This window comes from Gnatocerus cornutus, unplaced genomic scaffold, assembly GCF_029298725.1.
Source record: "Gnatocerus cornutus isolate USDA-ARS CGAHR unplaced genomic scaffold, icGnaCorn1.1 ctg00000314.1, whole genome shotgun sequence".
NCBI lineage: Eukaryota > Metazoa > Arthropoda > Insecta > Coleoptera > Tenebrionidae > Gnatocerus > Gnatocerus cornutus.
The window spans coordinates 9105-31351 of NW_028275633.1; the positions used below are offsets into that span (position 1 = coordinate 9105).

The following is a 22247-nucleotide window of genomic DNA, read 5'->3' on the forward strand; positions in this document are numbered from 1 at the left end:
GAGATCGTCAAACGAACAATTTAATTTAACGCCTCATACGAGTTTTTTTTTTTCGTCATTTTGTCGCAAAAAAAAAACTAAAAAACGACTCGCAAAAAAAAATTTTTTTTTTTTCTTCTTTTAAATCTTGTACATTTTCTGACATGTGTACCATCGAAAAATGTCACATCCAAACGATCGAACAATCACAAAAAATCGTCAACGTACCATCTTGGAAAATTTTACCAGGCAACGACCATACCACGTTGAAAACTACCGGTTCTCGTCCGATCACCGAAGTCAAGCAACGTCGGGCGCGGTCAGTACTTGGATGGGTGACCGCTTGGGAACACCGCGTGCCGTTGTCTCTACTCTTTTCTTTTTTTATTAACATTTCTGATGTCAAACTTTTTTTAAATATATTTTTCACTATTTATATTTTCTCTCAGGAACTTATATAGTATGAAGACGAAAATTTTTAATTCGTTCGAGTTGAATTTGTGGTTCTGAAAAGAACCGATTTTTTTTCTTTTTTTTCCAACCAACTTCCAAGCTGCTCGAGGAGGATTTATTTTGAACTGGTGTATTTGGTGACGGCCTTGGTTCCTTCAGAAACGGCGTGCTTCGCCAATTCACCGGGCAAAAGAAGACGCACCGCCGTCTGGATCTCCCTGCTGGTTATGGTCGAACGTTTGTTGTAATGAGCGAGGCGACTGGCTTCAGCAGCTATACGTTCGAAGATGTCGTTCACGAAACTGTTCATGATAGACATAGCCTTGCTGGAGATACCGGTATCGGGATGGACCTGCTTCAACACCTTGTAAATGTAGATGGCGTAACTCTCCTTCCTCCTGCGCTTCTTTTTCTTGTCGCTCTTCGAGATGTTCTTTTGAGCTTTTCCGGCCTTCTTGGCCGCCTTACCGCTGGTCTTGGGTGGCATTCTCTTCTAGTCGTCGAGTTAAAAAAACGTTTAAAAACAGAAAACGAGACAGACACGACGTGCACGTTACGACGAGTATACTCGATCTAAAACGCCGCACACCTAAAATCCCTCTATTTATAACGAGCGAGCGACAAACAGGCGCTCCGCCTTAGTTCGTCGTTCGACCATTGCCCTAACGAGATGGCGCTGTACCGACCATATAAATTTCTAGCCTTCGCCGCGTTCGGCATTTATTTCAAGCCGTACGTTTGTCAGTGCGCTTCGTGTCAGTCGCAGTAGGTGTTTTGCTGTTTATATCGTATAACAACATGTCCGGAAGAGGAAAAGGAGGTAAAGTGAAGGGAAAGGCGAAGTCTCGTTCCAGTCGTGCCGGACTTCAGTTTCCCGTCGGCAGAATTCATCGTCTTCTGCGTAAAGGAAACTACGCCGAAAGAGTGGGTGCAGGTGCTCCCGTTTATTTGGCGGCCGTAATGGAATATCTAGCCGCCGAAGTTCTCGAATTGGCAGGAAACGCCGCCAGAGATAACAAGAAAACCCGTATCATTCCGAGACATCTTCAATTGGCTATAAGGAACGACGAGGAGTTAAACAAGCTCCTTTCCGGCGTTACCATCGCCCAAGGCGGTGTCTTGCCCAACATCCAGGCGGTGTTGTTGCCCAAGAAGACCGAAAAGAAGCCTTAAATTTAATTCTTCGCCGCCGTCATCTCGAACGAAAAACAAAAACTTTTATAAAAACCATCTTCACATCGGCCCTTCTCAGGGCCAAAAATTCAACTCGAACGAATTGATTTTTTCGCCAAAATACAACAACCTATGAGAATCATGTTAAAAAGTCTTTTAGATATTTTAAAGTTAAACCGATCAATTAATTCATTATACGAGCGTAGACTGAACGGAAGATTTTCGATTACATTCAACCAAGAAAGATGATTTTTACGACTTTTCATCGTAATTTTTAGAAAAATTCAATGCCCGACTAAAGCACGAACTCGACAACTCTATCTATAATAATTTATTGATTATCTAATTCAAGAAACATTCCGATTCGTCGTAAATTTCTTCACATTTCGCACATTAATCTGTTAAGAACATACACACACACACCGGTCGCCTATACGTGCTCTCCGTCTCGATAATTTCTTGCAGCAGCAGTCGTCAGCGGTGAGCCGTAATACTACAATCAATCGTTTTATTTGCTATGAGATTTTGTTTCAAGTCACGTCTGAGGAGAGTAACTCTACCCCATATTGGACATAACCTCAAATATACTCTTCGTGGCAAAAACGTTCTTTTAACGATGGTCATTCTAACCTAAAACTGCTGTCAAAATTGTCAAAGTCGCCGCCTGGATCACAAATTAAAATGATCACTCACTCCGTACGATTTTCATTTCGATTTGAAGACAAACACACAATTGAGCAACATATTTAATTCGTTTGATTTATTTTGTGGTTCTGAAAAGAACCGTTTTTTTTTGTTTGTTTGTTTGCTTGCCTGCGGGGGGTTTGTTGTTATTCCTCTGAGGATGCGGATACACGTCATAAAATGATAAAATTAACCGCCGAAACCGTAAAGGGTACGACCTTGACGTTTCAGGGCGTAGACGACGTCCATGGCGGTGACGGTCTTACGTTTTGCGTGTTCGGTGTAAGTTACGGCGTCACGGATGACGTTCTCGAGGAAGACCTTCAACACACCTCTGGTTTCTTCGTAGATGAGACCGGAAATACGTTTCACACCACCACGACGAGCCAATCTTCTGATCGCCGGTTTCGTTATACCTTGGATGTTATCGCGTAGAACTTTGCGATGACGTTTGGCGCCACCTTTTCCCAATCCTTTGCCACCTTTACCACGACCGGTCATCTTGATAAAATTAGGAAATTCTTCGTACAAAACGACGTAGCTTCGACCAAGTTCGTTATGGAACTAACGTCAAAATTTCATTCCGCGGGACTATTTATAAGTTACGGCAGCTCCACCTCGCGTTAAAAACGAATCCACCAATGGCGTCGCCGTATGACTCATCGAGTTTATAAAACGGCCGTTGGCGCGACGAAAATTTTCAGTTGACTTTCGAACGTTCGTACGTACGGTCGGTCGTTCGGTCGAAGCAAGCAAGCAAGCCACTACCTACGTTAATTCTTTTCATTTGATTCATCCGATATCCGAGATGGCGAGAACTAAACAGACGGCTCGTAAATCTACCGGTGGCAAGGCACCTAGAAAACAGTTGGCCACGAAGGCGGCCAGAAAAAGCGCTCCCGCCACCGGAGGTGTCAAGAAACCTCACCGTTACAGGCCCGGTACGGTCGCCCTTCGTGAGATTCGTCGTTATCAAAAGAGCACTGAACTTTTGATCCGCAAGCTGCCTTTCCAACGTCTCGTCCGAGAGATCGCCCAAGATTTCAAGACCGATCTCCGTTTCCAAAGTTCGGCCGTGATGGCACTTCAAGAAGCCAGCGAGGCTTATCTCGTCGGCCTCTTCGAAGACACCAACTTGTGCGCCATCCACGCCAAACGTGTCACCATCATGCCGAAAGACATCCAATTGGCGAGACGCATTCGTGGCGAGAGGGCTTAAATTTCCTCCATCCATCCATCCATCCATCCGATCCGACCATCTAGAATTAACAAATTCTTCATCTTCGAAGGTGTTAAAAGAAGAAAAAAAAAATCGGTTCTTTTCAGAACCACAATTATTTTCCAACGAATTGAAAATTTATCGTTCGCGCATGCAACTTTTTGAGATTGAAAAAAAAAAAAAAAAAAAAAAAAAGTTAGGTTATGTGATTTATTCACAAAATTCGTACTTACATAAAACGATAAACTTTTGCTTTTTTCTTTCACATTAAATTTTCTTTTAACTGAGACTATTTGAAACATTATTATATAATAAAGTTTATCATTCTTTGTAATAACACTGTTTCGACAGTCAAATGAATAGACAAGAAAATCAAATGAAAGTATGTATCTCCTCAACAGAATGTGCATTGTCCAAGCGAATCTTTCGTTCGTTTCTTGAAAATAATTGTGGCCCTGAAAAGGGCCATTTATTTGTATCGATGGTGCCCCTACGTCGATATATACGATCGGAGCACGTTCCCGAAACCACCAGGACGTCGTCGTCGTTGAAAAAATTAAATCATCGTCGTCGACTTTTCACTTCTTTCTCTTGGGTGAAGCGGTTTTTTTCGCTTTGACGGTGACGGCTTTGGCCGTTTTCGGTTTCGGCGCTTTCGGTTTCTTGGTTGGACCGGCCTTGTTGGATTTCTTCGCTTTCGATGGCGTCTTGGGTTTGACGGGCGATCTGGAGGCGGCGCTGGCTTTCTTTTCGGGAGCGGACGCAGCCTTTCTAGCCTTCGATACGGCGACGCTCTTCTTTTCGGCGGCAGTTTTCTTAGACTTGGCCGAAGCGGCGGGGGCGGCCTTCTTACCGGCTTTTGAGGCGGATCCTTTTTCGGCGGACGTCGGCGCTGACGCGACGGAACGTTTAGCAACGCCCGTCTTCTTGGATTTCGCCGATGACGACGCGGTCGCAGCGGCAGATCTCTTTTTCGTGGCGGACGGAGCCTTAGCTGCACCGGTGACGGCAGAAGCCAACTTGAACGAACCGGAAGCTCCTTTTCCTTTGGTTTGGACCAACGAACCGGATGCGACGGCGCCCTTAAGGTACTTCTTGATGAAAGGCGCAAATTTTTCCGCGTCGACTTTGTAGTTGGCCGCGACATATTTCTTGATCGCCTGCAACGAAGAACCGCCGCGTTCCTTCAAGCCTTTGATGGCGTTGGTGACCATCTCCGAAGTGGGCGGATGAGAAGGTTTGCTTCTCGGATTTTTGGGCTTCTTCTCCTTCTTCACCGGTGAGGAGCCGGAAGTGGCACCGGCGACCGTCGAAGCTGCTTGATTTTCTACGTCGGCCATATTTTCGTCTATCGCGCGCGCGTTTTTTTCTTTTTATTATAGGTAGGCTTATTCTTCGGTGAAAGAACGAATGAACTTTACAGAACGAATTGGGCGCCAAAGTCAAAGTGTTGGCGCGTTCGAAAACGCGCGGACCGCGGACTAAACGAGAGCCTTCTCGTCGAGTTAGAAAATTCAGTGGGCCTCGAATACAGCGAGCATTCTGAGTTCAGACGTCGTGCAGTGCAGACGTCACAGAGAGAGCGAAGAATACGCGATGCGCGAATTGCGCAACACCAAGGCGAGAGCGGCTTCCGTTGCGGGGGAGTCGTTCTTGAAAGGCAACCCGCAAACCCAACAACATTCTTCTGGGAAAAACCAGAAGAAAAAAAAGAAGAACAAGAAGAAGAAGACACGGAGTTGCTCTCCGATCTCGTCTTCTTCGGAGGAGCTCTTCATCCCCAGGACCTCGAAGCGTCCGAAAACCCAGCAGCCGTCCGAGCTGCTCTCCCTCCTCGACCTCCAGTTCGAGGACCCCATCCCGTCCACCTCGAGGACGCCCCCCACCCCGGCCCCCAGGACCCAGAGGACCAGTCAGGGAAGCCAGACTCGAAGCTACGCCTCAGTGCTAGCCCAGAGCGAAGTTCCCACAACCACCCAGCCCCTGGAGAGGAATTCGGTGAGTCCTCCTCCAGCAGCTACCCCTTTGCCCCCAATTGACCCCTCCTTGGAGGAGCTACTCTCGATTCGAGAGCAGGTTAATCAACTGATTAGCCTGAGACAAGCAGCTCAAACCTCCACCAACCAAGCCCAGACTTCTCTTCTTCCCCCGCTTTTCGCTTCCACTTCCGGAAGCACCACCTCATCATCAAAAACAAAAGTTGCCGACAAACCGGCTTCCAATTCGTCAGGAAGCCGCCGTCAGCAACAAGTCCCGCCAGTGACGTCAGCAGTGACGTCACCAGTCCAGACCACCCAGACGGGTCGTCAAACTCAACCTCGAGCCGCCGCACAAAACAAGTTTGTCATCGAAAACTTGCCGGCAAATTTCCGCTCGACAAAGGCGCTGGCCAACGCTCTCAAAGCGTCGGCGATCAAAATTTCATCCCTAAACGTCTTCAGGGATGGAAAAGCCACTTTCACAACAACAATTGCTCCTCAACAACAACACCTTCAGATGTTGCAGGACCAGTTTGGAACCCCCGACTGTCGGATTTCTTCGGCCATAAAGGCACAAAAAACTGCCCGGCCAAGAAATCCACCCACCAACCCGACCTTCTCATGCGTCATGCGAGACGTCGACCTCGACATCAACGAGAGAGACGTTCTCGAGGCCTGCGCGGAGGCAGAGCTCCAGGTCGAAAGGACCTGGAGGATCAAGTCCCGGGCGACAAATCGCCCAACACGTCTCTTCCGGTTGGTGACTCGTCACCAACCCTCTCTGGACGCCCTCCTCAAAAAAGGGTTGGTGGTCTTTTTCAAGGTTCGCCGTTGCGAACCTTCCCACGTGCCCGCCCCAATTCCAGCAATGTGCCCACGCTGCCAAGGCGTGGGTCACACTCAAAACACCTGCCCACAAAATCAGGTGAAATGCCCCAAATGCGGAGGTCCGCACCGTCTCTCAGCTTGCACCAGCGAGGAAACTCGTTGTGCTAACTGTAACGGACAACATCTCGCCTTTTCACTCCGGTGTCCAGCCAGGCAAACTCCGGTCGTCCCCGGAGCCCCGGTCCAGAGGATCAACCCGCTGGACACCCCCCTTCCTCCTCCCAAAAAACCCGAGGAAGTCCCCCACATCGACAACCTCGTCAGGATGCTGAGTTACACCCTGGTGAACTCATTCCCTGAACGTCGAGTCCTGGTCGCTGAAAACATCAAGCGACACGCCAAACTCTTCTTTAACCGGGAAGTAATCTTCAACTTCTCCGGTTCAAATCTCCACGTCTCAGTGAACAAGTGTGGCTGAAAAGGTCAAGGTCGCTACCGTTAACTGTTGCGGCATCCGCCGCAAAAAGGCAGCCGTCGAAAATTTCATTGTCACTGACAAAATTTCCATTCTCGCTTTGACCGAGACAAAATCTCCAAGTCTTCCGAATTTCAGAGGTTTCAATGCCATCCACCGTCCGTCAGTGACACCTGCAGGTCCCAATCATCGAGGAGTGGCTCTTCTCGTCAAGAACGTCTACGGTTTTAAACAATTCGCTCTGCCAATTAATTTTCAGAATCTTGAATGCGTTGCAGCCCAAGTGAACATCGACGATTTTGTTTTAACCGTTTTTTCAATTTACGTTCCTCCAGGTTCCCGCTTGAGTCTTAACTTTTTAACCTTTGTCGCTTCGATCGAAAATTCGATAATTCTAGGTGACTTCAATGCGCGTCATGCAGATTTCGGCGACACCTACACAAATTCCAACGGCCGCATCCTCCTCAACGCAACGCAGAGTCTCTCCATTTGTCGCATCAGAAATTGTCAACCGACTTTTCTAAGCAACAATGGGGCATCAAACATCGATCACATTCTTGTGCATGACTCATTCTCACACAGGTGCAGCGAGGAAGCGACCATCGGCACAACAATAACATCTGATCACGTTCCGATCATCGTCGAAATTAATTTAGGTAGGCCCGTGACCGCAATTCCATCGCTGGTTAAAATTCGAGATTTCAAGCGAACAAATTGGAACCAGTTTTCAGCCACCTGCATCGAGCGGCTGCCTTCAATTCTCGAAACACGCAATCCTGACGTCATCGACAAACAAGTCGCTGACCTCACCCAACACATCCAATCATGTGTCCTCGACTCGACTCCCGAGAAATTAATTAATCCCACGAAAAAGCCTCTCCCGCCCTACATCGTTTCACTGATCCGACAAAAGCGCAGAATCTACAGAGAATTCGTCGCTTCACGAGATCCAAACATCAAGACCGAGTGGAACAGATTAAATGCCAAGATTCGGCTAATGATCAACAAACACCGAGAAAACCAATGGATTCAAGCGTGTTCAGAACTCGACTTCCGAAACGGCGCCAGTTTCTGGCACAAGTTCAAGGTCTTGACCGGCCAGAAAACGAGAACTCGCAACCACCTGAAGGTCGGAAATGACGTCATGATTTCCGACAAAGAAAAATCTGAAGCGTTCGCCAACCACTTCAAGAATTCATTCCGAATTCCAGAAGACCCACGGCACGATGAAAATCACATCAAAAGAACAGAAGCTTTCAGAGAAAAATTCAGGAAGCGCTTGCGCAGTTCCACCATCTTTCTCTCGCAACAAGACCGCGAAGACGCCCAGGAAGAAGACGAACTGCTTGATCCGGTCACTCCAGGTCAGATCAAGGCGACAATCTCAGCCCTCAAGACGCGAAAAGCTCCAGGTCCGGATCAAGTGAACAACCTCACTCTGAAGAAAATTCCCAATGAAGTCATTGCTGCAATATGTCAGATTTTCAACAATTGTCTGGACGCCTCCTACTTTCCTAAGGACTGGAAAAGCGGGTTGGCCATAGCAATTTCGAAACCTGGCAAGCCTACAGAGGATCCCAACTCTTACCGTCCCATCACGCTCCTGTGCTCGATAGGCAAAATATTCGAAAGAATTATTACCCTAAGACTCAGCGACAGATGTGAACGGAATCGAATACTGCCTGACCCACAATTTGGTTTTCGGGCAAGTCGATCCACCACCGATCCTCTCGTAGCATTGCAGACTGACATCGCAAGGTACTTAAACTCGGGACAGTGTGTTGTTGGTGTCTTTTTAGACATTGAGAAGGCATTTGACCGAGTTTGGCACGCTGGGATAATTCAGAAACTCAAGACCCTCAAATTCTCGGACAGATTCACCGGCCTCATCGATTCATTCCTCACGAACAGGACCGTCAAAATCAAAGTCGGAAAAGAACTCTCGGAACCGATCGAAATCGAAGCGGGAGTTCCCCAAGGTTCAGTCATCTCGCCACTTCTTTACCTGATTTACTGCCACGATTTTCCGGCAGTAAACAACGAAACAATAAGAACGTTTCAATTCGCGGATGACACAGCACTTTGGGCCGGAAACACCACCTCTTTGAGAGCGGCAAACGATGCCCAGAGCGTCCTCGACACCATCCAGGAATGGGCCTCGAAATGGCGAATTTCACCAAATCCAGAGAAGTCATCAGCCGTCCTTTTCAGAAATGGAAAGCAGACGAGAGCGAAGAAATTCTTTCCAAGAAACGTCCAGCTCACTCTCTGGAACAAAGAAATTCCGCTAAAGGACAGTGTTCGATACTTGGGTGTGGAATTCCACAGATACGGCTCCCTTTCTTCTCCCGATCTCAAAAACACAATCTCCAAGGTCAGAAAAAGAGTTGGCTTAATTTCCAGGTTAAGGGGTGGACTCAGGGGGTGTTCACCCCCAACCCTCCTCCACACTTACAAGATGTACATCAGACCTCTTTTCGAATTTAAATCAGCCCTTTTAGCCTCTCTTGACCGATCCAGTTTGGAGTCCATCGCGTCGTGCGAAAGAAAAATCTTGAGAAAAATTTTCCGCCTAAGTCCTAGGTACCCTTCAGCCCAGTTGCCCGAGATCACACGGACCCAACCAATCCTGGAACGTCTCATCAAACTCCAGGCGTCGTATGTGCAACGCTCCCTTCGGAGCAACAGCGCATTGGCGAAGAACACGATTTTTGAACACTGGCTTACTCCATTTGCTCCCACAGGTCGCGACCAGAGGAGATTTCCAGTCAAACCAAGGCAGAAGAAAATCCATCTTCCCAGCGCCCTCATCCAGGCACATTCGCTCTTTTTCGAATCTTCTCCAGGTTTAACTAACATCATTGACGAAACTCCACTTTCGTTACGCCCTCCACAAATTTTCGGGGCAAATTTCCCACCGCCCCGAAACAACAACAGCTGAAAGCAAACCTAAGCCGGCCCTGTCCACCTCGGACAACGAACCTTCACCGCTGCTCCGCCAGCGTAATTCCACAACCGCATTCCGATCGTGTGTAATCCAACACTCAATCCAGCGCCAAGTCTCTCTCTCTCTCTGTTCCACGACGCAAGTCTCCCGTCTCACAAATTCAATTTCTCGCCCGATCGCCGCAACGGAAAACAAGTCGACCAAAAACCTCGAAGCTGCACTTCCCATCTTTCCTATTTCTTTCTCCAATTCATACTCTTTTCTCTTCTTTTTTCTGCAGTTTCCATAAACACAAAACCACACACACACACACACACACACAATCTTGTTTTCTGTTTTCTGCCGTTTGTTTTTTGTTCCAGTTGAGATTGCCACGCCGCGCAGGACAACGGCCGCCATCCCCGAAGCCACCCAAGGTCGTCTCGACGTCCAAGGTTGGCAACAGGAAGTGGCGGAGAATGGACAGCGCGACCATCGGCTTCTCGGAACCCACAAACAGCCATTCTTCACTCAGTTTCCTCATTTCACCTTTCTTCGCTGCATCCGCGAGACGATTCCGACATAGGTTTTCCACGGTTTTCCTATGTACTCTGCGCAAATGCGGGAATCACGTCGATAAGTCGGCCGTGGACGCTTCAGGATGCACCTTCTTCTTCACACGTCACCGAAGACACCAATACACGCAATCAATCAATTAATTTTTTTGTACTCTGATAAACATGTTAATTTTTTTCTTTTTTGTACCAACACAATCACCATGTACACAGCGCTGAAGAGGCACAAGCCTATAGCGGCGCTTTCAGCAGCTTGTTTTTAACATCTTTTGTCAATTTGTATCACATGACTGTACAACTGCTGAATAAACTACATTTTACTACTACTCGAATACAGCTTTCGCGTGATGGCATCGTTCTCTTTACGCGAAGATCACCGCCTCCGGGTGCGGGAACATGAGCGATTCGGTCGGCGATGGCCTCCTGAATAACCTCAAGTTTTCCCGGACGACCAGCCGACCTCCAAAAGCGAACAAGGACCGATCGAACGTCGACTCGAACAAAGACCCTCCGAAACAAGGAGATGACATCCAAGTTCGACGCCGACGTTACGCGTTTTCCACGAATAACAGGAAAGTTCCGCTTTCGACCAGACAAACTTGGAAGCATCCTCTACAAGTTTCACGAACGAATCGGTCGAAAAGTACGTGCGATCTTTTCGAAAATCGCCTCGCAAAGAGACGCAGCACGGATCGGAGCGACGACCGACGAACCTGCAGAGTGTAGGAAAAAAATTCACAAACGGTCGAAGATGACGTCCGAGAAGGTCGAATTTTTTCAAGAACGAAGATAAAACCTTCGCCTTTCGTAGGAGTTGATTTTTGAAAACGATCTTGACGAACAGGTCGGAAAAAAAACGATGTCAATTTCGGACTCGACCATGAGAAACGAATTTGTACGACGAACGGACTTTTCGAACGACTTTTTTCGCAAAATCGACATTTTTTCCTCAAAAATTACCTCACACGACGAAATCCCATCATCGAAACATCACCGAAAACAGTTTTGACGGCGAAATTCTCGTCAATTTTACGAAAATAAAGGGAAAATCAGACGGACCACCGTCGAACATCCAGCGACGGGAACGGACGAGTTTTTTAATTTTTCTTGCCAATTCATTGCGAAAGAAGCAATTTTTCTCGACGAAACCATTTTATAATCATAAAAAAAACTCCCCAAACACCACAAACCAACAAAAATACGGAAATCTTGCATTGTTTGCATTTTTCAGACACTCTAAATAAAACTACGTCGATGTCGGCGGATTTTCAGTCGGTCGTCGGTCGACAGAAATCCAACGAAATTTTCATTTGTTCTTCTCAAAAACGAAAAACAAACAAATCAACAAAACATTCCCTACTATTAGTCGACATTTCGAGCAGAAACTACGAACGTCGAAAGATTTAAAAAATGAAATATGTAGGTGTGCGTGCGTGCGTACTTACTTGAAACTTTTTTCTTGTTTCATCGTCGCACTGGAACAAATTAAATTTTAATGCAATGTAAACGCGACCACACTTTCGACGAAAACATCTCTATGAATCGAACGACGTCGGAAAAAGAATAAATCGAGAAGAGAACAAATCATGAAACAACACACACCCACCCCGCCCGGCCCGGCCAGAGTGGTGGGAATTTCGATGAATGAACAGACAAAGAAACCAACTCTGTTATCAGTTCTAAGAAAGAAAGCAGGTAGCGGCGGCGGCGAACCTTCGACCGTACTACGGTCAGTTCATGAATTAACCCCGTCCGTTCGGAGTTTATTCATCTCCGGTCCGTGTCGGCGTTTACTTCAAGTGGGTGCTATTTCCATCTAAGCAAGCAAGTGAGTAAGTAAGTTCTCAAATTTTAAATTACGTTAATCGCAAGTGACTCGTTGAGATCGTCAAACGAACAATTTAATTTAACGCCTCATACGAGTTTTTTTTTTTCGTCATTTTGTCGCAAAAAAAAAACTAAAAAACGACTCGCAAAAAAAAATTTTTTTTTTTTCTTCTTTTAAATCTTGTACATTTTCTGACATGTGTACCATCGAAAAATGTCACATCCAAACGATCGAACAATCACAAAAAATCGTCAACGTACCATCTTGGAAAATTTTACCAGGCAACGACCATACCACGTTGAAAACTACCGGTTCTCGTCCGATCACCGAAGTCAAGCAACGTCGGGCGCGGTCAGTACTTGGATGGGTGACCGCTTGGGAACACCGCGTGCCGTTGTCTCTACTCTTTTCTTTTTTTATTAACATTTCTGATGTCAAACTTTTTTTAAATATATTTTTCACTATTTATATTTTCTCTCAGGAACTTATATAGTATGAAGACGAAAATTTTTAATTCGTTCGAGTTGAATTTGTGGTTCTGAAAAGAACCGATTTTTTTTCTTTTTTTTCCAACCAACTTCCAAGCTGCTCGAGGAGGATTTATTTTGAACTGGTGTATTTGGTGACGGCCTTGGTTCCTTCAGAAACGGCGTGCTTCGCCAATTCACCGGGCAAAAGAAGACGCACCGCCGTCTGGATCTCCCTGCTGGTTATGGTCGAACGTTTGTTGTAATGAGCGAGGCGACTGGCTTCAGCAGCTATACGTTCGAAGATGTCGTTCACGAAACTGTTCATGATAGACATAGCCTTGCTGGAGATACCGGTATCGGGATGGACCTGCTTCAACACCTTGTAAATGTAGATGGCGTAACTCTCCTTCCTCCTGCGCTTCTTTTTCTTGTCGCTCTTCGAGATGTTCTTTTGAGCTTTTCCGGCCTTCTTGGCCGCCTTACCGCTGGTCTTGGGTGGCATTCTCTTCTAGTCGTCGAGTTAAAAAAACGTTTAAAAACAGAAAACGAGACAGACACGACGTGCACGTTACGACGAGTATACTCGATCTAAAACGCCGCACACCTAAAATCCCTCTATTTATAACGAGCGAGCGACAAACAGGCGCTCCGCCTTAGTTCGTCGTTCGACCATTGCCCTAACGAGATGGCGCTGTACCGACCATATAAATTTCTAGCCTTCGCCGCGTTCGGCATTTATTTCAAGCCGTACGTTTGTCAGTGCGCTTCGTGTCAGTCGCAGTAGGTGTTTTGCTGTTTATATCGTATAACAACATGTCCGGAAGAGGAAAAGGAGGTAAAGTGAAGGGAAAGGCGAAGTCTCGTTCCAGTCGTGCCGGACTTCAGTTTCCCGTCGGCAGAATTCATCGTCTTCTGCGTAAAGGAAACTACGCCGAAAGAGTGGGTGCAGGTGCTCCCGTTTATTTGGCGGCCGTAATGGAATATCTAGCCGCCGAAGTTCTCGAATTGGCAGGAAACGCCGCCAGAGATAACAAGAAAACCCGTATCATTCCGAGACATCTTCAATTGGCTATAAGGAACGACGAGGAGTTAAACAAGCTCCTTTCCGGCGTTACCATCGCCCAAGGCGGTGTCTTGCCCAACATCCAGGCGGTGTTGTTGCCCAAGAAGACCGAAAAGAAGCCTTAAATTTAATTCTTCGCCGCCGTCATCTCGAACGAAAAACAAAAACTTTTATAAAAACCATCTTCACATCGGCCCTTCTCAGGGCCAAAAATTCAACTCGAACGAATTGATTTTTTCGCCAAAATACAACAACCTATGAGAATCATGTTAAAAAGTCTTTTAGATATTTTAAAGTTAAACCGATCAATTAATTCATTATACGAGCGTAGACTGAACGGAAGATTTTCGATTACATTCAACCAAGAAAGATGATTTTTACGACTTTTCATCGTAATTTTTAGAAAAATTCAATGCCCGACTAAAGCACGAACTCGACAACTCTATCTATAATAATTTATTGATTATCTAATTCAAGAAACATTCCGATTCGTCGTAAATTTCTTCACATTTCGCACATTAATCTGTTAAGAACATACACACACACACCGGTCGCCTATACGTGCTCTCCGTCTCGATAATTTCTTGCAGCAGCAGTCGTCAGCGGTGAGCCGTAATACTACAATCAATCGTTTTATTTGCTATGAGATTTTGTTTCAAGTCACGTCTGAGGAGAGTAACTCTACCCCATATTGGACATAACCTCAAATATACTCTTCGTGGCAAAAACGTTCTTTTAACGATGGTCATTCTAACCTAAAACTGCTGTCAAAATTGTCAAAGTCGCCGCCTGGATCACAAATTAAAATGATCACTCACTCCGTACGATTTTCATTTCGATTTGAAGACAAACACACAATTGAGCAACATATTTAATTCGTTTGATTTATTTTGTGGTTCTGAAAAGAACCGTTTTTTTTTGTTTGTTTGTTTGCTTGCCTGCGGGGGGTTTGTTGTTATTCCTCTGAGGATGCGGATACACGTCATAAAATGATAAAATTAACCGCCGAAACCGTAAAGGGTACGACCTTGACGTTTCAGGGCGTAGACGACGTCCATGGCGGTGACGGTCTTACGTTTTGCGTGTTCGGTGTAAGTTACGGCGTCACGGATGACGTTCTCGAGGAAGACCTTCAACACACCTCTGGTTTCTTCGTAGATGAGACCGGAAATACGTTTCACACCACCACGACGAGCCAATCTTCTGATCGCCGGTTTCGTTATACCTTGGATGTTATCGCGTAGAACTTTGCGATGACGTTTGGCGCCACCTTTTCCCAATCCTTTGCCACCTTTACCACGACCGGTCATCTTGATAAAATTAGGAAATTCTTCGTACAAAACGACGTAGCTTCGACCAAGTTCGTTATGGAACTAACGTCAAAATTTCATTCCGCGGGACTATTTATAAGTTACGGCAGCTCCACCTCGCGTTAAAAACGAATCCACCAATGGCGTCGCCGTATGACTCATCGAGTTTATAAAACGGCCGTTGGCGCGACGAAAATTTTCAGTTGACTTTCGAACGTTCGTACGTACGGTCGGTCGTTCGGTCGAAGCAAGCAAGCAAGCCACTACCTACGTTAATTCTTTTCATTTGATTCATCCGATATCCGAGATGGCGAGAACTAAACAGACGGCTCGTAAATCTACCGGTGGCAAGGCACCTAGAAAACAGTTGGCCACGAAGGCGGCCAGAAAAAGCGCTCCCGCCACCGGAGGTGTCAAGAAACCTCACCGTTACAGGCCCGGTACGGTCGCCCTTCGTGAGATTCGTCGTTATCAAAAGAGCACTGAACTTTTGATCCGCAAGCTGCCTTTCCAACGTCTCGTCCGAGAGATCGCCCAAGATTTCAAGACCGATCTCCGTTTCCAAAGTTCGGCCGTGATGGCACTTCAAGAAGCCAGCGAGGCTTATCTCGTCGGCCTCTTCGAAGACACCAACTTGTGCGCCATCCACGCCAAACGTGTCACCATCATGCCGAAAGACATCCAATTGGCGAGACGCATTCGTGGCGAGAGGGCTTAAATTTCCTCCATCCATCCATCCATCCATCCGATCCGACCATCTAGAATTAACAAATTCTTCATCTTCGAAGGTGTTAAAAGAAGAAAAAAAAAATCGGTTCTTTTCAGAACCACAATTATTTTCCAACGAATTGAAAATTTATCGTTCGCGCATGCAACTTTTTGAGATTGAAAAAAAAAAAAAAAAAAAAAAAAAGTTAGGTTATGTGATTTATTCACAAAATTCGTACTTACATAAAACGATAAACTTTTGCTTTTTTCTTTCACATTAAATTTTCTTTTAACTGAGACTATTTGAAACATTATTATATAATAAAGTTTATCATTCTTTGTAATAACACTGTTTCGACAGTCAAATGAATAGACAAGAAAATCAAATGAAAGTATGTATCTCCTCAACAGAATGTGCATTGTCCAAGCGAATCTTTCGTTCGTTTCTTGAAAATAATTGTGGCCCTGAAAAGGGCCATTTATTTGTATCGATGGTGCCCCTACGTCGATATATACGATCGGAGCACGTTCCCGAAACCACCAGGACGTCGTCGTCGTTGAAAAAATTAAATCATCGTCGTCGACTTTTCACTTCTTTCTCTTGGGTGAAGCGGTTTTTTTCGCTTTGACGGTGACGGCTTTGGCCGTTTTCGGTTTCGGCGCTTTCGGTTTCTTGGTTGGACCGGCCTTGTTGGATTTCTTCGCTTTCGATGGCGTCTTGGGTTTGACGGGCGATCTGGAGGCGGCGCTGGCTTTCTTTTCGGGAGCGGACGCAGCCTTTCTAGCCTTCGATACGGCGACGCTCTTCTTTTCGGCGGCAGTTTTCTTAGACTTGGCCGAAGCGGCGGGGGCGGCCTTCTTACCGGCTTTTGAGGCGGATCCTTTTTCGGCGGACGTCGGCGCTGACGCGACGGAACGTTTAGCAACGCCCGTCTTCTTGGATTTCGCCGATGACGACGCGGTCGCAGCGGCAGATCTCTTTTTCGTGGCGGACGGAGCCTTAGCTGCACCGGTGACGGCAGAAGCCAACTTGAACGAACCGGAAGCTCCTTTTCCTTTGGTTTGGACCAACGAACCGGATGCGACGGCGCCCTTAAGGTACTTCTTGATGAAAGGCGCAAATTTTTCCGCGTCGACTTTGTAGTTGGCCGCGACATATTTCTTGATCGCCTGCAACGAAGAACCGCCGCGTTCCTTCAAGCCTTTGATGGCGTTGGTGACCATCTCCGAAGTGGGCGGATGAGAAGGTTTGCTTCTCGGATTTTTGGGCTTCTTCTCCTTCTTCACCGGTGAGGAGCCGGAAGTGGCACCGGCGACCGTCGAAGCTGCTTGATTTTCTACGTCGGCCATATTTTCGTCTATCGCGCGCGCGTTTTTTTCTTTTTATTATAGGTAGGCTTATTCTTCGGTGAAAGAACGAATGAACTTTACAGAACGAATTGGGCGCCAAAGTCAAAGTGTTGGCGCGTTCGAAAACGCGCGGACCGCGGACTAAACGAGAGCCTTCTCGTCGAGTTAGAAAATTCAGTGGGCCTCGAATACAGCTTTCGCGTGATGGCATCGTTCTCTTTACGCGAAGATCACCGCCTCCGGGTGCGGGAACATGAGCGATTCGGTCGGCGATGGCCTCCTGAATAACCTCAAGTTTTCCCGGACGACCAGCCGACCTCCAAAAGCGAACAAGGACCGATCGAACGTCGACTCGAACAAAGACCCTCCGAAACAAGGAGATGACATCCAAGTTCGACGCCGACGTTACGCGTTTTCCACGAATAACAGGAAAGTTCCGCTTTCGACCAGACAAACTTGGAAGCATCCTCTACAAGTTTCACGAACGAATCGGTCGAAAAGTACGTGCGATCTTTTCGAAAATCGCCTCGCAAAGAGACGCAGCACGGATCGGAGCGACGACCGACGAACCTGCAGAGTGTAGGAAAAAAATTCACAAACGGTCGAAGATGACGTCCGAGAAGGTCGAATTTTTTCAAGAACGAAGATAAAACCTTCGCCTTTCGTAGGAGTTGATTTTTGAAAACGATCTTGACGAACAGGTCGGAAAAAAAAACGATGTCAATTTCGGACTCGACCATGAGAAACGAATTTGTACGACGAACGGACTTTTCGAACGACTTTTTTCGCAAAATCGACATTTTTTCCTCAAAAATTACCTCACACGACGAAATCCCATCATCGAAACATCACCGAAAACAGTTTTGACGGCGAAATTCTCGTCAATTTTACGAAAATAAAGGGAAAATCAGACGGACCACCGTCGAACATCCAGCGACGGGAACGGACGAGTTTTTTAATTTTTCTTGCCAATTCATTGCGAAAGAAGCAATTTTTCTCGACGAAACCATTTTATAATCATAAAAAAAACTCCCCAAACACCACAAACCAACAAAAATACGGAAATCTTGCATTGTTTGCATTTTTCAGACACTCTAAATAAAACTACGTCGATGTCGGCGGATTTTCAGTCGGTCGTCGGTCGACAGAAATCCAACGAAATTTTCATTTGTTCTTCTCAAAAACGAAAAACAAACAAATCAACAAAACATTCCCTACTATTAGTCGACATTTCGAGCAGAAACTACGAACGTCGAAAGATTTAAAAAATGAAATATGTAGGTGTGCGTGCGTGCGTACTTACTTGAAACTTTTTTCTTGTTTCATCGTCGCACTGGAACAAATTAAATTTTAATGCAATGTAAACGCGACCACACTTTCGACGAAAACATCTCTATGAATCGAACGACGTCGGAAAAAGAATAAATCGAGAAGAGAACAAATCATGAAACAACACACACCCACCCCGCCCGGCCCGGCCAGAGTGGTGGGAATTTCGATGAATGAACAGACAAAGAAACCAACTCTGTTATCAGTTCTAAGAAAGAAAGCAGGTAGCGGCGGCGGCGAACCTTCGACCGTACTACGGTCAGTTCATGAATTAACCCCGTCCGTTCGGAGTTTATTCATCTCCGGTCCGTGTCGGCGTTTACTTCAAGTGGGTGCTATTTCCATCTAAGCAAGCAAGTGAGTAAGTAAGTTCTCAAATTTTAAATTACGTTAATCGCAAGTGACTCGTTGAGATCGTCAAACGAACAATTTAATTTAACGCCTCATACGAGTTTTTTTTTTTCGTCATTTTGTCGCAAAAAAAAAACTAAAAAACGACTCGCAAAAAAAAATTTTTTTTTTTTCTTCTTTTAAATCTTGTACATTTTCTGACATGTGTACCATCGAAAAATGTCACATCCAAACGATCGAACAATCACAAAAAATCGTCAACGTACCATCTTGGAAAATTTTACCAGGCAACGACCATACCACGTTGAAAACTACCGGTTCTCGTCCGATCACCGAAGTCAAGCAACGTCGGGCGCGGTCAGTACTTGGATGGGTGACCGCTTGGGAACACCGCGTGCCGTTGTCTCTACTCTTTTCTTTTTTTATTAACATTTCTGATGTCAAACTTTTTTTAAATATATTTTTCACTATTTATATTTTCTCTCAGGAACTTATATAGTATGAAGACGAAAATTTTTAATTCGTTCGAGTTGAATTTGTGGTTCTGAAAAGAACCGATTTTTTTTCTTTTTTTTCCAACCAACTTCCAAGCTGCTCGAGGAGGATTTATTTTGAACTGGTGTATTTGGTGACGGCCTTGGTTCCTTCAGAAACGGCGTGCTTCGCCAATTCACCGGGCAAAAGAAGACGCACCGCCGTCTGGATCTCCCTGCTGGTTATGGTCGAACGTTTGTTGTAATGAGCGAGGCGACTGGCTTCAGCAGCTATACGTTCGAAGATGTCGTTCACGAAACTGTTCATGATAGACATAGCCTTGCTGGAGATACCGGTATCGGGATGGACCTGCTTCAACACCTTGTAAATGTAGATGGCGTAACTCTCCTTCCTCCTGCGCTTCTTTTTCTTGTCGCTCTTCGAGATGTTCTTTTGAGCTTTTCCGGCCTTCTTGGCCGCCTTACCGCTGGTCTTGGGTGGCATTCTCTTCTAGTCGTCGAGTTAAAAAAACGTTTAAAAACAGAAAACGAGACAGACACGACGTGCACGTTACGACGAGTATACTCGATCTAAAACGCCGCACACCTAAAATCCCTCTATTTATAACGAGCGAGCGACAAACAGGCGCTCCGCCTTAGTTCGTCGTTCGACCATTGCCCTAACGAGATGGCGCTGTACCGACCATATAAATTTCTAGCCTTCGCCGCGTTCGGCATTTATTTCAAGCCGTACGTTTGTCAGTGCGCTTCGTGTCAGTCGCAGTAGGTGTTTTGCTGTTTATATCGTATAACAACATGTCCGGAAGAGGAAAAGGAGGTAAAGTGAAGGGAAAGGCGAAGTCTCGTTCCAGTCGTGCCGGACTTCAGTTTCCCGTCGGCAGAATTCATCGTCTTCTGCGTAAAGGAAACTACGCCGAAAGAGTGGGTGCAGGTGCTCCCGTTTATTTGGCGGCCGTAATGGAATATCTAGCCGCCGAAGTTCTCGAATTGGCAGGAAACGCCGCCAGAGATAACAAGAAAACCCGTATCATTCCGAGACATCTTCAATTGGCTATAAGGAACGACGAGGAGTTAAACAAGCTCCTTTCCGGCGTTACCATCGCCCAAGGCGGTGTCTTGCCCAACATCCAGGCGGTGTTGTTGCCCAAGAAGACCGAAAAGAAGCCTTAAATTTAATTCTTCGCCGCCGTCATCTCGAACGAAAAACAAAAACTTTTATAAAAACCATCTTCACATCGGCCCTTCTCAGGGCCAAAAATTCAACTCGAACGAATTGATTTTTTCGCCAAAATACAACAACCTATGAGAATCATGTTAAAAAGTCTTTTAGATATTTTAAAGTTAAACCGATCAATTAATTCATTATACGAGCGTAGACTGAACGGAAGATTTTCGATTACATTCAACCAAGAAAGATGATTTTTACGACTTTTCATCGTAATTTTTAGAAAAATTCAATGCCCGACTAAAGCACGAACTCGACAACTCTATCTATAATAATTTATTGATTATCTAATTCAAGAAACATTCCGATTCGTCGTAAATTTCTTCACATTTCGCACATTAATCTGTTAAGAACATACACACACACACCGGTCGCCTATACGTGCTCTCCGTCTCGATAATTTCTTGCAGCAGCAGTCGTCAGCGGTGAGCCGTAATACTACAATCAATCGTTTTATTTGCTATGAGATTTTGTTTCAAGTCACGTCTGAGGAGAGTAACTCTACCCCATATTGGACATAACCTCAAATATACTCTTCGTGGCAAAAACGTTCTTTTAACGATGGTCATTCTAACCTAAAACTGCTGTCAAAATTGTCAAAGTCGCCGCCTGGATCACAAATTAAAATGATCACTCACTCCGTACGATTTTCATTTCGATTTGAAGACAAACACACAATTGAGCAACATATTTAATTCGTTTGATTTATTTTGTGGTTCTGAAAAGAACCGTTTTTTTTTGTTTGTTTGTTTGCTTGCCTGCGGGGGGTTTGTTGTTATTCCTCTGAGGATGCGGATACACGTCATAAAATGATAAAATTAACCGCCGAAACCGTAAAGGGTACGACCTTGACGTTTCAGGGCGTAGACGACGTCCATGGCGGTGACGGTCTTACGTTTTGCGTGTTCGGTGTAAGTTACGGCGTCACGGATGACGTTCTCGAGGAAGACCTTCAACACACCTCTGGTTTCTTCGTAGATGAGACCGGAAATACGTTTCACACCACCACGACGAGCCAATCTTCTGATCGCCGGTTTCGTTATACCTTGGATGTTATCGCGTAGAACTTTGCGATGACGTTTGGCGCCACCTTTTCCCAATCCTTTGCCACCTTTACCACGACCGGTCATCTTGATAAAATTAGGAAATTCTTCGTACAAAACGACGTAGCTTCGACCAAGTTCGTTATGGAACTAACGTCAAAATTTCATTCCGCGGGACTATTTATAAGTTACGGCAGCTCCACCTCGCGTTAAAAACGAATCCACCAATGGCGTCGCCGTATGACTCATCGAGTTTATAAAACGGCCGTTGGCGCGACGAAAATTTTCAGTTGACTTTCGAACGTTCGTACGTACGGTCGGTCGTTCGGTCGAAGCAAGCAAGCAAGCCACTACCTACGTTAATTCTTTTCATTTGATTCATCCGATATCCGAGATGGCGAGAACTAAACAGACGGCTCGTAAATCTACCGGTGGCAAGGCACCTAGAAAACAGTTGGCCACGAAGGCGGCCAGAAAAAGCGCTCCCGCCACCGGAGGTGTCAAGAAACCTCACCGTTACAGGCCCGGTACGGTCGCCCTTCGTGAGATTCGTCGTTATCAAAAGAGCACTGAACTTTTGATCCGCAAGCTGCCTTTCCAACGTCTCGTCCGAGAGATCGCCCAAGATTTCAAGACCGATCTCCGTTTCCAAAGTTCGGCCGTGATGGCACTTCAAGAAGCCAGCGAGGCTTATCTCGTCGGCCTCTTCGAAGACACCAACTTGTGCGCCATCCACGCCAAACGTGTCACCATCATGCCGAAAGACATCCAATTGGCGAGACGCA

The 22247-nt window shown here is 45.9% G+C and overlaps 3 non-coding genes across 3 annotated transcripts; all 3 read left to right on the forward strand.

Annotated features, from left to right (window-relative positions):
• The first annotated feature begins 227 nt into the window (after positions 1-227).
• On the forward strand, positions 228-347 carry LOC148165453 (5S ribosomal RNA). The gene has a single exon (XR_015771462.1). It is a non-coding gene; the product is annotated as a 5S ribosomal RNA (ribosomal RNA).
• Positions 348-12399: 12052 nt separating this feature from the next.
• On the forward strand, positions 12400-12519 carry LOC148165454 (5S ribosomal RNA). The gene has a single exon (XR_015771463.1). It is a non-coding gene; the product is annotated as a 5S ribosomal RNA (ribosomal RNA).
• Positions 12520-18986: 6467 nt separating this feature from the next.
• LOC148165455 (5S ribosomal RNA) lies at positions 18987-19106 on the forward strand. Its single transcript, XR_015771464.1, has one exon. It is a non-coding gene; the product is annotated as a 5S ribosomal RNA (ribosomal RNA).
• Positions 19107-22247: the final 3141 nt, after the last annotated feature.